We start from the raw sequence: 17,383 nt of genomic DNA, 5'->3' as shown, positions 1-17,383 counted from the left end.
CCTCATGACCCACCCACCTTGGCCTCCTAAACTGCTGGGATTACAAGTGTGAGCCACCATGCCCAGCCTCTTTTATTATTTTTAACCTTCAAAAGTTATCTCCAGTCCTGAGATTTAATAAAGTTTTCCTCCTAGCATATTTTGCTGTATATAAACTGTTTAAAATGTAACACACACACACACACCCCTACTCATGTACCTGACACCTACACATACACCTCAAAGTCAGAGGGTATACCAATCAACTTAAAGAAAGCAAAGGTAGTGATTCACCAAGAAGTTAAAGCTGTCCTTTATTAAGAACCAGTTGGACCACAAATTTCAATAAGAGCATTTGAAAGAAACACGTGTTACTGTGGATGATGGCTTCTAATGAAGAGTTGAGGATGACAAAGGGGAGGCTGCTAGAGAATCCTTCTCCTGACTGCAAAGATGCATTTTTTTTTTTTTTTTGAGACAGAGTTTCGCTCTTGTTACTCAGGCTGGAGTGCAATGGCGCGATCTCGGCTCACTGCAACCTCCGCCTCCTGGGTTCAGGCAATTCTCCTGCCTCAACCTCCTGAGTAGCTGGGATTACAGGCACACGCCACCATGCCCAGCTAATTTTCTGTATTTTTAGTAGAGACGGGGTTTCACCGTGTTGACCAGGATGGTCTCGATCTCTTGACCTCGTGATCCACCCACCTCGGCCTCCCAAAGTGCTGGGATTACAGGCATGAGCCACCACGCCCGGCCAAAGATGCATTTTTACATTGAGCTTGAGCCCTCCTCATGTTCTCCACTCTCTTCTTTTCTTATGAGGCCTCCTCTTGCTCTCCATTCTCTTGGTTTTTTTTGTTGTTCGTTTGTTTGTTTGTTTGTTTTTTAGTTTCTAGAATAAATTTGTAGCAACCTTGAATCCAAGGAATGATGACTTAAAGGGCTGCAGAATGCAAAGTTCCTCATTTTCAAAAGAAGCTGAGAGAAACTAAAAGGTTAGAGAACTGGAGTAAAGCTGTCTGGGAATGCCCAGGAGTCTCTTACCATCTTTTCCTGTGATAACAGAAGCAAGTTGTCTAATGGAAAACTTGAGTCTCAGTGAGGAAGGTGGCCTCTGTAGTTGTGAAGCCAGAGGGAGAAGAAGTTGGAAGTTTCTCTTTTGACATGAAATAAGGGATATCATAACTAGATTATGCATTCATACAATTTGAAATTCAACATGAGAAAGGTAAAAATTTATACTTAATAAAATTTTATCTATACTGTGGACCTGTTTATTTTTGTTTTACCCTTGTGGATTATTTAAATATTTGTTTTGGTTACCAAGTTAGCAAGCACATTCCTTAAAAATTGAAATTATAACATATGTCCTCATAATCATTTTCACTTGGAAAATGCCTAACTGATAGGTCTCATAGCTACTGACTAGGTTTTTTTATTGTTTTTTTTTTTTTTGAGATGGAGTTTCATTCTTGTTGACCAGGCTGGAGTGCAATGATGAGATCTCGGCTCTCCAAAATCTCTGCTTCCTAGTTTCAAGCGATTCTCCTGTCTCCCTCCTGAGTAGTTGGGATTACAGGCATGTGCCACCATGCCTGGCTAATTTTGTATTTTTAGTAGAGATGAGGTTTCTCTATGTTGGTCAGGCTGGTCTTAAACTCCTGACCTTAGGTGATCCGCCTGCCTCGGCCTCCCAAAGTGCTGGGATTACAGGTGTGAGCCACCGTGCCTGGTCAGTTTTATTCTTTAACCTATCTGAACTGTAGGCACAGTGACTAAGAGGAACTGCTTGGTTTGTAAAGAACTGGCTTTGTAAACTCAGCCTTATAAAGTGACCACAAATTTCACAAGTTGACATGTGTGTCCTGTTTGAGCTCACTTGTCAAGGATTGTTATAATAAAACTTGGGGTTCAGTTCTGCATCTTCAAGAGATGGTGAGCAAAACACCAGCTCTTGGTATACCAATTTCTTTAGCTGTAATATTGGGACTTTGGCTAAATCACTAAGGTCCCACCTAGCTCTAAAACTTGAATTTCAAAAAATCCTGCAATTAGGAAAAATCTAACAAGCATAGCTTTTCTTGTTCTTCTTTTTTACCTATATAAAAATGACATTTTAGAAGAGTCATGGGAAGCAGCCTAGAACTTTTTAGCTAATTAGGAATACAAGAAAGACAAATTTATGTTATTCCTTTAAGTAACTCTAATAGGCTGTCTCTGACTTTACTGTGTTGGTTCTCTTTTTTAGATAGCTTTTTCTGTTTTCTTTGTTTATAAAAAATCTTCATACAATATGTACCTCATAACAATGTTTCTGTCAGTGATGGATCACGTATAATGACAGCTCCTAACACCTAGTGACATCCCAGCTGTAATAACATGGTAGCACAATATATTACTCTGTCTATGTTTAGACACATAAATATTTATCATTGTGTTACAGTTGCTTACAGTTTTCAGTACAGTAACATGTTGTACACATTTGTATCCTAGGAGCAATAGGGTACACCATACAGCCTAGCTGTGCAGTAAGCTATACTATCTAGATTTGTGTAAGTCCACTCTGTAATGTTTGTACAACTACAAAATTGCCTAACAACACAGTTCTCAGAATATATAACCATGGTTAAGCAACACATGACTGTTTTTGTTTGTTTATTTTTTATTTGTATCTTTTGGAGATGAGTCTTGCTCTGTCGCCTAAGCTGGAGTGCAGTGGCATGATCTTGGCTCACTGCAACCTCTGCCTCCTGGGTTCAAGCAATTCTCCTGCCTCAGCCTCCTGAGTAGCTGGGACTACAGGCATACACTGCCATGCCCAGCTAATTCTTTGCATTTTAGTAGAGAGAGGGTTTCACAGTGTTGCCCAGGCTAGTCTCACACTCCTGAGCTCAAGCAACGTGCCTGCCTTGGCTTCCCAAAGTGCTAGGATTACAGATGTGAGTCACTGTGCCTGGCCAATATGACTGTGTATGAGAAACGTCTATCATATTCAATTAAATTCAAAGATTTTAATAAAGAATTAAAACGTTGAAAATAATAAAAACATACATACTAGAACATCTTCCTATGGTAAATTCTTACTAGGCAAAGAAACTGGCCATGATTAAGGCACTACTCCCACCTGATGGCACAGACTAATTAGAGAAAAGTATCAGGAAAAGTATCATGGCTGTAATCCCAGCACTTTGGGAGGCTGAGGCGGGTGGATTCACCTGAGGTCAGGAATTTGAGATCAGCCTGGCTAACATGGTGAAATCCAGTTTCTACTAAAAATACAAAATTAGCCAGGCATGGTGGCATGCACCTGTAATCCCAGCTACTCCAGAAGCTGAGACAGGAGAATTGCTTGAACCTGGGAGGCAGAGGTTGCAGTGAGCCAAGATTGCACTATTGCACTCCAGTTTGGGCAACAAGAGCAAAACTCTGTCTCAAAAAAAAAAAAAAGAAAAGAAAAGTGAGCTTTTTGAATGAGTGAAATTAAAAACTGATGATACATTTTTAGTCTTTTTTTTTCTTTTCCAGCTGGAGTCTCACTGTTGCCCAGGCTGGAGTGCAGTGGCATGATCTAGGCTCACTGCAGCCTCTGCCTCCTGGATTCAAGCCATTCTCCTGCCTCAGCCTCGCATAACTGAGATTACATGCACTCACCACACCCAGCTAATTTTTATATTTTTAGTAGAAACGGTGTTTCCCCATGTTGGCCAGGCTGGTCTCAAACTCCTTACCTTAAGAGATCCGCCCTCCTCTGTCTCCCAAAGGGCTGGGATTACAGGCGTGAGCTACCGTGGCTGGTCAATTTTTAATCCTACAAGGTCCTCCAAAATTTATATTTAAGAAGGCATCTGGTTCGGAGCAATGCCTTGGACTCATTTAATCCTCATGGCTACCCTATAAGGAAGGTACTGTTATCGGCTTCATGTTACACACAAGGAAACTGAAGCACACAGAAGGTGAGTAAATTACCCAATTTCATAACTGGTAGAGATAGGATTCAAATCTTGTCTGCCTGGATTTAAAATCTGCTCTTAACCACTATACTCTACCACTTCTTTGTTGTCCATTACTTGAATATAATTAATTTAACAAAGTACTCATTTTTGAGTAGTTAGGTAGTTCCTAAGTTAGTGTTATTATAAATAATAATGTGATGATCAGTCTTGTGGCTAAATTTATGTAAACTCTTAGGCTAAATTCTGAGAAATAAAATCGAGGCTCAAGTGAACTTCATTATCTAATTGCCTTGTATCAGAAAGTAAGGAAATGCTCAAAGAAAGAACATGTACGAATCAATACTTCCAGAAACAGATCTAAGTTATTCATTGTTTTTAGATTTACTTTCAAATTGCAAATGTCATACATTCTTTTAAAAAATTAAAACAATTCTAAAGCTACTTTTTGTGTATCCTAAGATTCAGCAACAAAGTAAATACATTGTGATTAACAGGAGTCATGTGTCCCAGTGTTAAAGATATAAGTTACAAATAGGGAAAGTGGAAGACTCAAGTGAACCAGTGGTATTGGATTAGAATTGGAAGGTATGGGGTATGAATTTATTGTTGTTGTTTTTTTACATATTTAGACAAATAAGTATAGAAATAAATTTAGATATATCCCACCCTCCCAGCCCTGCAAGTTGCTAGGTACTTGTGAGGCAATGTACTGGGGAGGGAAGAGCATGGATCCTGGGGTCAAAGGGCCTGTGTCCTACCCTTACTTGGCCATCTACCTGCAGGTGACCACTGGCACATTCTCCAGCTTGTCTCAGCTTCAGGTTCTTCACCTGTAAGATGGGGATGATGAAAACAGTACCTGTCATACAGAATTATTAGGAGGATTGATAATTTAGATGTTTATACATGTAATGTACTTAGAGCAGTGTCTGCCTCTTTTCACTTGATATCTAGTGCTATGTAAGATAGAAGATGCATGTCTTCTATATTCTGTATTTCCCATTTCTTTTGTGTGCAGTCTTTGATTCTTACAATAGAAGGAACATGTAGAATATATATTTGTATATTCATGTCAACACAGTATTTAAAATTGCTACCAGTCTCATTTAATTTGGCATAAGACTAACAGATGAAGTCTCTCATTTGCTTGAAGATACTTTACAAAATACCAACTGCTCTATATTTCTTTAGAGAAAGATTATAGTTATTAATATTGATACCTCTGATAATATTTTAAGTCTTCAGTGAGTCCTTTTACTGTAGATTCATGATAGCTAATTAGTACTAACTGGTTTAGAGGTTTCCTTTCCCATCATATGGAATGATGTAAAGAAATCAGATGCAAACTATTGCAATTAGAAAATAAAATATGAAACAACTTCAAAAAAAAAAAAGAAATAACTTTAGATATGTGTGTGTTGGGGGGGAGCTTATGTAGGCATTTGTGTATATATATCCTAACTCTGCTAAAATGGCCTAAAAGCAGACCAGGTGCCGTGGTTCATGCCTGTAATCCCAGCACTTTGGGAGGCTGAGGTGGCGGATCTCTTGAGCTCATGAGTTTGAGACTAGATCAGCCAACATGGGGAAACACCGTCTCTACTAAAAATACAAATGTTAGTTGGGCATGGTGGCATGCACCTGTAATCCCAGTTACTAGGAAGGCTGAGACACAAGAATCGCTTGAACCTGGGAGGTGGAGGTTGCTGTGAGCAGAGATCATGCCACTGCAGCCTGGGCAACACAACAAGATTCCATCTTAAAAAAAAAAAAAAAAAGCTGGTTGTGGGGGCTCACATCTGTAATCCCAGCTTGGGAGGCCAAGATGGGTGGGTCACTTGAGGTCAGGAGTTCAAGACCAGCCTGGCCAACATGGGAAAACTATCTGCTTGGAAGGCTGAGGCTGGAGAATAGCTTGAACCCACAAGGTGGAGATTGCAGTGAGCCAAGATCGTGCCACTGCACTCCAGCCTGGGACAGAGAGAGACTTCGTCTCAAAAAAGAAAAAAAAGGCCTAAAAGCAATGAAACCCAGTAGCAATGAACTTCCAAGTGTCGTTCTTCATTAAAAAAAACCTGTTGGAAATAGATGTTGGAAATAGATGCTCGGTGCTGCAAAGAAAAATCAGCACTCATACAAAGGATCTTTCAGCAACTCAATTTTTACTTCCTGGATCGCAGGAAGGGTACTCTCACTAGCCATCTTGCCACGAGAGTACAGCGAATAAAGAAAAGCAGACAAATTTATCCCTTACACATTTAGGGTCATCCTTACTGCTGTGTCTGTTCTCCGTTGGTTGGAGCCAGATCTCACAATCTAAACTAAAACCCGATTGGGTAATAACTTAAAACTTTTCTAAACAGGTAAAAGCAATGGAGAGCTGGGACATGCCCGTGAGCACATCCAGCACAGATATCTTGGTTAAAGTACAAGGACATAGAAAGTACTACATGCCTGTAAGCACGGCATGTCTAACAGCTCCATAGGACAGGGCTTAACAAAGTTATTAGCACACTATTCTTAAACAAAAAAGGAAACTTTAAAAAGGAACTTTTCTACTTCCCACAATTCCCTCCTCTTTTACTTTATAATTTTCCTTTTTAAACTTTTTCTTTAAACATGTTTTGGCTTGGTTGTTCTACCTGAGTTTTTAAAAGAAAAAGCTTCTCTTTCTTTTCTCTTTACACTATTTGTTTCTTTAGTTTTACTTCCTGTCTCTCTCTTTCACACACACTTTCTCTTACCATTTTTTTCACATACCTTTACTTTCTTTCTTTTTAATATTTTGCTGGCTGGAGCTGCTCTTGCCTTGGGCTGCTGCTCGTGCTGCTGAAAGAGCCTTTGTCTCAGTGCTAATTTTTCTTTGTGGCACAGAGCATCTATTTCCAACAGAACCAGATACCTTTGGAGAAATGGCTGACTCAGGTTGGTGCCAAGAATGTTGAGGACTGCTGGTGTAGAGCATCTTTGTGTCAGAAAATAATGAAGTGCTCAAAGACAGAGGGGACATGTCTAAAGGATGTGAGAGCCAGCTCTACTGTGTCCCCCACTGGCTAAATCTGGGGCAATTTTTGCATCAAAATAAATAATGAGGATATAGAATCCATACCAATATGAATTTTGCATCAAAATAAATAATTCTGCATCAATGTAAATAATAAGGATAAAGAATCCATACTGATATGAATGAATGAAATAATGAATGAATGGGGAAAAGGGAAATTTTTCCTTGATGATAAAATTCCAATTAATTAATGTAGAAGGAATGATGGAATCAGAAAATCACCATTTCCAAGGAAAAAGTAGCAAATTAACAGTAGAGAAACTTGGCAGACATCCCTTAAGCCAAGTGTTCAAAGTATTTTCTGTTCTTTTTTTTATGAAGTGGGGGGTCATGCTATGTTGCCTAAGCTGGTCTCTAACTCTGGGGCTCAAGGAATCCTCCCACCTCAGCCTCTGAGTAGCTGGGAGTACAGGTGCATGCCACCTTGCCAGCCAATAGTGTTGAAAGTTTAACATTAATTATAATGGGACATCATGTGCCTCCTGCCGTGAGGCACTGAGAACACAACAGTTTTGCGGATTTGCTGCCAAAAATGGTAACCTGACTTGAATCATGAAGAAACATCAGACAAACCCAAATTGAGGAACATTCTTCAAAATATCTGGACTGGATTCATCAGAAATATCAAGGTCATGAAAAGCAAAGAAAGACTAAATTAGAAACTGTTTGTAATTAAAGGAGACTAAAGAAACCTGACAACTACATTCAATACACTACCTGGGATTTTCTTTTTCTATAAAAGTCTTTATTGGGGCAATTGGTGAAATTTAAATGTGGTCTATAGATTAGCTAATAGTGTTTTATCAATGTTAACGTCTTAATTATCCTGCTTTTGGTATTATGCTATGGTTATGTAACAGAATGTGTTTAGAGAATACATGCTGAAGTATTTAGAGGCAAAGTGGAATCATATCTGCAACTTACCCTCAAATAGTTTTTAAAATTTACACACACACACACACACACACACACACACACACACACACACAGAGATTGCAGAGAGGGAGAAAAAGCAGAGAGAGGGAAAGATAAAATATCTGTCATAAATGTGACAGATATTAACTTCTGGGGAATCTGGGTAGAGGTTACAAAGTAATTCCTCGTACTACTTGTTTCTGCCCCCCAGACAGAGTCTTGCTCTGTCACCCAGGCTGGAGTGCAGTATGCGATCTCAGCTCACTGCAACCTCTGCCTCCTGGGTTCAAGTAATTCTTCTGCCGCAGATTCCTGAGTAGCTGGGATTACAGGCATGTGCCACCATGCCCAGCTAATTTTTGTATTTTTAGTAGAGACAGGGTTTTACCATGTTGGCCAGGCTGGTCTCAAACTCCTGACCTTGTTATCCACCCACCTCAGCCTCCCAAAGTACTGTGATTACAGGCATGAGCCATTCATTGCACCTGGACTCCTCCTACTATTTTTGTAACTTAGTGTAAATCTGAAATTTTGTCAAAATAAAAATTTAACAAAATTTAAACAATATAAAAGGGTATCTCTTTAAAAAAGGGAAGTGATTTCAAACTCTTGTTTCATTCTTTCCTTAGATATTATCATAATGAATAATTTGATGAGTAGCTTTCTAAATTTTTGCTATGCATGTACAAATACATGAATATGTATATGTCTCCACGTATGTCCCTGCACAATTTCTAGTAGGTTCATACTCAACTATACAACAGAATATTCTGCTGCATTTTTTTTTTTTTGAGATGGAGTCTCATTCTGTCACCCAGGCTGGAGTGCAGTGGCGTGATCTTGGCTCACTGCAACCTCTACCTCCTCGGGTTCAAGTGATTCTTCTGCCTCGGCCTCCCAAGTAGCTGGGATTACAGGCATCTGCCATCACGCCCAGCTAATTTTTGTATTTTTAGTAGAGATGGGGTTTTACTAGGCTGGTCTCCAACTCCTGACCTCAGGTGATCCACCCACCTCAGCCTCCTAAAGTGTTGGGATTACTGGTGTGAGCCACCGTGCCAGGCCTGCTGCTTGATTTTTAAAATGCTATATTACTGACATTTTCTCATGTCAGTACATATACATATACCTCTTTTCTTTTTTAAATTAATGTAGTTCTATACCATCTAGGGTATGGATGTAGTATAACTCATGTAATAATTTTCCCATTGATGAACATGTGGATTGCTTTCTTTTTCTATAAAAAGCTGCAACTAATATTTTTGTGCATTTGCGTCTATTTTCTGTGGTATAGTTGTGAAATTCCTGAGTCAAAGGATATTTGTATTTAACCTGTTGATAAAATTGCAAGGACCATTGCACTTTAGAAAGCACAAAATGCAGCTAAGTGGCTTCTCTTAATGACCACTGGCAGAGCCATATGTTAGGAACAAGTGTGAACGATGACTAAGTCAAATCTGTGGGTCATTTGGATGAGTCTTATGGCCCACAGCTTACAGCTGTGCATTGCTCGCTGGCCAGCACAGAGCAGTGACAATCAGCCATGTGTGCATTGCTGATCACCACAGAGAAGGGCAAGTTGCCCTTGTTTATTACTTGTAAACTATGTGTTATCTCATGCAGGCTGGTACATACGTGATTACAGTCCCCCAAGAGTTAATTGTTAACCGGAGGGGTTATGCTAACTCTGTTAAGTGCCCATAATTACCTGCATGTTTTCTGTTGTGTTTATTTTAAGAATGCAGACAGCTATTAATTATTGCAACACTCGATCGGTATTTACCCTCTACTTTACTTTCTTCTCTTTACTATTTTCTCATCTTTTAGTCACAATTGATGTAGTAATATCAGTTATATATCTATAAGAAAATATCAGAGGTACTGAGAAAGGCTTACTATAAATGAATAAATATAATAGTTTTTAAAAATTATTCTACCCATAATTCCCCCTAAAAATATCTGTCCTATCCAGTAGTCTGGCTTTTCATCTGCAATGAATATGTCATGTTTTGTGAAAGGGGTGTATGTGTGAGGGAAAGGGGGCAGAAATAGTTGTCCCAATGACATGTATACTAAGAGATTGTTTCCAGGCCAATGGAAGTGTTTTTGAATTATTGCTGTAAATTAGCATACTAAAAATATAAGAATAGTTCTTAAAGTATAGCAGGTTAAAATGTGAAAATCTTTGGGCAACATAAGGTTTATTATTATGTGACTTTAAAACAATGGAAGGAAAGATGAAAAGATCGTTTTCAAGTAATATTATTGAGTTTCTCTTCCAAGTCCTGGGCTGGGTGCTAGGGAACACAGATGAACAGGACATTGATGTTCTTTGTCCTTGAATAACACATTTTTGTGCGGCACAGACAAGTGAGTACGTAGTTATCATATGAAAGCTATGTAATATTGACATAACACTGGATATAGATGTAAAATATCAAGGGAGCAGAGAAGAAGAAATAATTAGTTTTAACTGAGGGTATCCAAACAATTTCAATGGAGATACGATCTTTGGGCTGGGCCTTGAAGGATGAGTAGGAGTTTGCCAGGTTGGTAAGACATAATGGAAGACATTACAAGGCAAAGAGAATGATGACTTGCATGAGTGAAGGCAGAAAGGCTTTTGGATCCCTTCTAAGAACTCTGAAAGTTAATGCAAATCCTAGGCCAGTGCTTCTCACACTTTCTGTGTATACAAACCATCTGAAGCACATTAATATGCAGGTTCTGATTCAGAAGGCCTGGAGCGAGCCTGTCATTCTGCATTTCTTACAAGCTCCCAGGGGCCTATGGACCACACTTTGAGCAGAAAGGCTCTAAACACTGTAAACTGTTGTCTGTTTCAGCCAGGCCTGCTACTTGGCACAACCTAGAAACAAGATGGAGATCACACATTTGTCTTTTGCCATGAAAAAGTTTATAGCAAGTATCTGAAGGCTCTCTTTTTGAGACTGTGATATTTCAGAAACAGATTCTGCACTGTACCAGAACCAGCCCAGGGTGTAAATAGAATGACTCATCCTGGAGGCCACTTGTCCAGATGACATGGGAGCAAGCACTACAGGAAAGGTGAGGGAAAGGTCCCGACAGGCCCAGCTAGTTCCTGTGCATCCGGGGCAATGGTGATATCCTTAGTGTGAGGGGACTGTGTGGTAGGAGGTGGGAAAGAAAGCCAGGCACATAGTATTTTCACAAGATCTAAATTGTTTGAGGTTCCTACAGAATAATAATGATAATTAGAAAAAAAAACCTCAATCGCCACTTTGAGTTTTTTTTCAATGATGCTTTCTCAAGTGTTTAAATTTTAGTGAGAAAATAGCTACATCATTGACTGCTTTGTTTTACATTCAAAACACTGGTTTTTTTCTTAAAAAAAAAAAAAAACCTTTAAAAAAATTATAGAAGTAGGCACTTGTCCTTGGCAGAACATTTGCCAAAAAAAAAAAAAACAAAAAAACCTGACAACATTTTGAGGTGGTCATAGTTCAGCAGATGATTTGGACTCATTTCCTTTCTTTGTTTTCCATATGTCACCTGGTTGCCTACCCTCATTGGGGTGTTGGCACCAGTGAGGGTTTGGTACTATGGTAAATAATTATCTGTAGTTGAAAAAGAGCTGGGGGGCCTGCCTGTTGTGCTGGAGACAAATGCGATCTCAAAATGAGGTCACTGAGTTTTTTTTTTCACTTTCATCTTCCCTGCTATTTATGCTGATTGTGAAATGGAATCGGAGTCTTCTTAAGACTAATGAAGGAGGAGGAGAGATCAGGTGATTATTTTTCACAAGAAGGATCATTCTGGTCATGCCTTCCTTTCCCTAATGACATTTGCGACCTACACAGATAGCCTGGAGCAGACCACATGGCTAAAATTCAGCACCCAGGAATTGGGATAGGCTTACTACCTCTGTATCTCAAACCATCCCCCACATAAAGACTGTTGCAGAGATAAGAGATCACATTAGAAGGATAAACAATTATTAACACCAAGGACTCGCTAAGAATAAATCTAGACAGATGTCTGAGCTTGTTGGAGAGAATGATAAAACCAGAGGCTGAAGGAGACTAGGTGATGAGGACACCACAATGCAAAGTCAATTCAAGGCATCTTTGATATATTCCCAAGCACAAGGCAAGAGCCCAGGTCATCTGGATGCCTGCATCTTGGGGCTTAGTAAATAAGCAGTTTGGAACCAGAGTTTATCTCCTTCAATTTTGCTTCCACCAGAATTCCTGAAAGAGGGATTCTCATGTTTTAGGGGCATATTTAACACCTGGAAGAGCTTGTTGGGAATGCAGATTCCTAGGCTGCAATCCAGCCTGCTGACTCAGAGAATCCCCTGATGATTCTCAGTAGGTGGATTGAGCCCATCCTCTGAGCATAATTGCCTTAGTGAATTCACATTAGTTGACAAGGCACTTAAAAAAAAAAGAAACAGGGTAGGTCTAGTGACACTAGGAAGGAAAGTCATGTTTTTACCCCTGCTGGTCTCCCACCAAGAGCTAAGGGCAAAGAAGGGAAGAGATCCAAAGCAGAGAAAACACAAAATAGACAAACCTCAATGTTTATATCAGAGGGGTATTTTTAAAAGGCTGTGTATAATCGAATTTGTGTGAGTTAATCTTTACTTTCCCTTAAATCCTAACTTAATGTATCCACTTTTGATTTTCATGTGGTAGTGACTTTGTCACCTTTTTTTTCTCTTCCACTTAGGCCCAGCCTCCCATCCAGAATGTAACTGCCTGTGAACCAGCTACAGAGAGCACCCAGGGCCATTTGCTTCACAGCAGTAGAGCTTCTTGTTTATCAAGAGCTCCAGCCCATTGTTGACAGAGTGGACCTCTTATCTCTCAGGGATCACTCTTCTCTGGGTTCCTGCATCCCTGTGTGGAATTTACACTCTGCCTGAGGGCCTGGCTCTTCTGGGGCTCTGCTCCACTGTTCCCTGGCTGACTTGTCAATTTGCAGTTTGGAGACCCAGAGTGACCCAGCTCCTACATTGCCTGTCAGACTGGTTGCCCTGGTGGGGCTGGCCATTTATCTGGCTCTGGGATTCTCGAAAATCCTGAGAGCACCAGCCTTCTAGGAGTCTGATATGGGCCATTCTCCCTGGAAATATAAATGAACCTGATTGTCGTGGGAGCACTTACAGCTCTTGTTGGTCCTCCTGGTCCTGGGTCCAACCTAAAAGAATCTTCTTCGCCATTCCCACTGTCCCTGCTCAAATCAGTCTCTCCTTATTTGTCCTATGGACCACCTGGTGCTCTCCTGACTTTCCTCCTTCCACCTTTTTTAGTCCCTTTTAATCCACCCTCCATTTGGCTGCCCCAGGGAGCTCTCTAAACTACTGATGTACTGACATCATCGCCCTGCCGTGTCCCTTTAATAGTTCCCCATTATCTGAGGGTAAAACCTAAACTTCTCAGAATGGCCCACAAGGCCCTATCTTACCAGCCTGATCTCTCCCTCTCTCTCTCTGTAATCTTCCCCACAGTGCGACTTACTTTCTAGCTGTAGCCAACGTCTTATTCTTTTTAGGACTGTGCATCTTCCAATGCCATATCTGTATCTCTGCTCATGTTATGTCCTCACCCTGGAATGTTCTCTCCTCCCATTTTTGTTCCTCTTGCTTTCGTTTTCTTCAGTTTTTTTTTTTAAGACAAGATATTGCTCTATCCCCCAGGCTGGAGTGCAGCCTCGACCTCCCAGGCTCAAGTGATCCTCCTGCCTCAGCTTCTTGAATAGCTTAGATCACAGGTGTATACCACTATGTCTGGCTGATTTGTTTGTTTGTTTTGTAGAGATAGGATCACCCTATGTTGCCCAGGCTGGTCTCAAACTCTTGGACTCAAGAGATACTCCTGCCTTGACCTCACAAAGTTTGGGGATTACAGGCGTGAGCCACCATGCACGGCCTTATCTTTTTTTTGAATAAGGATCTCACCTTGTTGTCGCCCATGCTGGAGTGCAGTGGTGTGATTTTGGCCCACTGCAGCTTCAACCTCCTGGGTTTAAGCAATCCTCCTTGCCTCAGCCCCAACAAGTAGTTGAAACTATAGGCATGCACCACCACATGCAGCTAATTTTTGTATTTTTTCTAGAGACAGTGTTTCACCATGTTACCCAGGCTGGTCTCAAACTCCTGAGTTCAAGCAATCTGCCTGCCTCAGTCTCCCAAAGTGCTAGGGTTACAGGCATAAGCCACCATGCCCTGCCTTCCTTTAGCTCTTTAATGTTATTATTATTTTTTTTACACATTAGTATGAAATGATAAGCATTCATTACAGAAAATTCAGAAAGTGTAGAAAAGAAAACCAACCATAGTCTCATCTCTCATAAGCAACAAATGTTAATATTTGGGCATAGTTCCTCCAGCATTTTTGTTCATTGGCATTTTCTTTTCATAACTGACAGCATTCTATACATGAACTCTTATATTCATTCAAAAAAGTTATTTTTGAGATAGGGTCTCTGTTGCCCAGGCTGGAGTACAGTGGCCCAAACACAGCTCACTGCAGCCTCAACCTCCCAGATCCTCCCACCTCAGTGTCCTGAGTAGCTGGAATCACAGGCACACACCACCATGTGCAGCTAATTGTTAAATTTTTTGTGGAGACAGGGTCTCACTTTGTTTCCCAGGCTGGTCTCCAATTCATGGGCTCAAGTTATCCTCCCACCTTGGCCTCCCAAAGTGCTGGGATAACAGGCATGAACCACCATGTTTGGCCTATGTTGTCTTAAAATTGTCTTAAATATCAACCTGGGCAATATAATAAGACCCTCTCTCTACAAAAAAGTAAAACAATAGCTGGATGTGGTGGCACACACACTTGTAGTGCCAGGTACTTGAGAGGCTGAGGTGGGAGGATTGCTTGAGCCTGGGAGGTTGAGGCTGTGGTGAGCCATGATTGCAGGATTGCCCTCCAGCCTGGATGATAGAGCAAGACCCTGTGTCAATTTTTTTTTTCCTGAAACATATTTTTTAATAAGCTTTTTATTTTTTTGAGGTGGAGTCTCACTTTATTGCCCAGGCTGGAGTGCAATGGCACGTTCTCGGCACTGCAACCTCTGCCTCCCGGGTTCAAGCGATTCTCCTGCCTCAGCCTCCTGAGTAGCTAGGACTACAGGCGTGTGCCACCACGCCCAGCTAATTTTTGTATTTCTAGTAGAGACAGGGTCTCACCATGTTGGCCAGGCTGGTCTTGAACTCCTGACCTCAGGTGGTCCACCCACCTCTGCCTCTCAAGGTGTTGGGATTATAGGCGTGAATCACTGTGCCCAGCCAAAAAAGCTTTTTTAAAATATAGTTTAAAAAATTTTAAAGAAAATTTTAGACTTACAGAAAAGTTGCAAAAATAGTACAGAGAATTCCTGTATATCCTTCACCCCACTTCCCTTAATGTTAACATCTTATAACCAGAGTACAATTATCAAAACTAAGAAACTAACATTTGTGTAATACTATTAACTCAACTATAGACTTTCTGCAGATTTCATCATTTTGGTTTTTTCCCCACTAATGTTCTTTTCAGGTTCTGGAACTCAATCTGAAATCCACATTGCATTTAGTTGTCACATCTTTCTAGTTGTCTCTAATTATGTGACAGTTCTTCACTCTTGAAAACTTTCGTCATTGATGATTTTGAGATATTTGAAGAATACTGGCCAGGTATTTTGTAGAATGTCCCTCAATTTGAATTTTTCTGGTGTTTTCTCATGATAAGATAGAGGATCTGATTACTGGAGAGAATTCAACAGAGGTAGCATTCTCAGGGCATAATACTGATGGCGGGGCACACAAAATGTCAGTATGTGTAATTATTGATTGTAGGGCTGTAGGGCCCCACAAGGTCATGCGGTGTCCCTTATGCTGTGCTGAGGTACAGGATCTGAGAAGTAAAGAGACAGGACACTGAAGAACAGGTGAAGAGCATCTGGACTCGGGGGGCCACGCCACCTGTGAGCGGAGATCGGTGAGAGCCCCAAATGCTCAGAAGCATCTGTATTTATTAGGTACAAGCAGGGGGCAGGGTCATAAGTGAGGTCGTTGTCTATAGGCTTAGTAATAGGGCGTACATGATCACGTGAGTCACAAGTGAGGGGGCCACCCCATTATGCCACCTGGGCAGAGAGGTGGGCAGTAGGGGGCCATGCAGTGCACAGTAGTAGAGGATCATGTACAGAAAAGGGGTCCACTCCCATTAGGTCACCGAGGCAAGGAGGTGGGCTGTGTGCAACAGGTGTTGTGCGCAACACTTCTTATCTGGGGGCTGGAGACTTCAAAGGATTTCTGATAGAAGGATACTGTAAGCCAGTGCAGTGGGAGCCGACAGACTTGTGCTCTTCCCTTAAGACATTTATGGGAGGATGATTTGAGCTAGCACAGAAGCGAGAAAAGACTGACAGGGTGTACAGCTGCCATGATTGGTCACATCAGAGAGGTTCTTCTCCCTTGGTTATTTCCAGGATCTCAGGCCTGAGGCCTACTTTCCACAGGAACTGGATGCAAGGTACCACAACTCCTTTATCACGAGGAGAGGCTCTTGCTCCAAGCCTGCCACACAGCGTATGCCCTTTCGGGTAGGGACACTAGTCTTTGGTTCTTGTCCTTCTGGTCTGGCTGTTTTCCCATGTACTTCTTCTGTTCTGTGACTGCTCCAGGCATTCCTCCTACTACAAACTACTATATGGTTATATAGAAGGATTCTATAAATCAGCACTAAATGTGTCAGTACAGCTCTGACTACAATACCTATATGATTATATAGAAAGATTATATAGAACTAAGTATGCTAGACGTAAGTATTAAGTATGATTATATAAGCTAAATTTATGTAAGCAGTAAGTTATATTTCAGGCACTAATTCTATAAACTAATATATGATTATATATAAAGGATTAAATAAAGGAAATAGCTGAGTAATGACACTTTAAACTAAGATATTCTTCAGGCACTAATTGTGCCTGGGGTCTGGACAGTTCTCCTTCCTTGGTGCCTATGGGGGGTGTTACCCACAATTGATGTTAACCTAGATTACTTACTTAAGGTGGTATCTGACAGCTTTTTCCACCATAAAGTTACTATTTTTCTCTTTGTAAGTAATTTTTTTTTTTTTTTTTTTTTGCGGGGGAGATAATTTGACAGCATAATATCCTGCTTCTTCTAAAACTTTTGCCCATCAATTTTAGCATCCATCAGTGGATACTGCTTGTAGCTATTATTACTGTGGCATTCTAATTGTGATTTTCTATTTCCTTATACCTTACATTTTAAAATTGGAATTCAGGACAGGCGTGGTGGCTCACGCCTGTAATCCCAGCACTTTGGGAGGCCGAGGCGGTGGATCACGAGGTCAAGAGATCGAGACCATCCTGCTCAATATGGTGAAACCTCGTCTCTACAAAATATACAAAAAATTAGCTGGGCATGGTGGTGCATGCCTGTAATCCCAGCTACTCAGGAGGCTGAGGC

The sequence above is a fragment of the Aotus nancymaae genome, unplaced genomic scaffold, assembly GCF_030222135.1.
Source record: "Aotus nancymaae isolate 86718 unplaced genomic scaffold, 86718_ANA_hifiasm-v0.15.2.pri h1tg000002l, whole genome shotgun sequence".
NCBI lineage: Eukaryota > Metazoa > Chordata > Mammalia > Primates > Aotidae > Aotus > Aotus nancymaae.
This window is presented reverse-complemented; position numbering follows the sequence as displayed.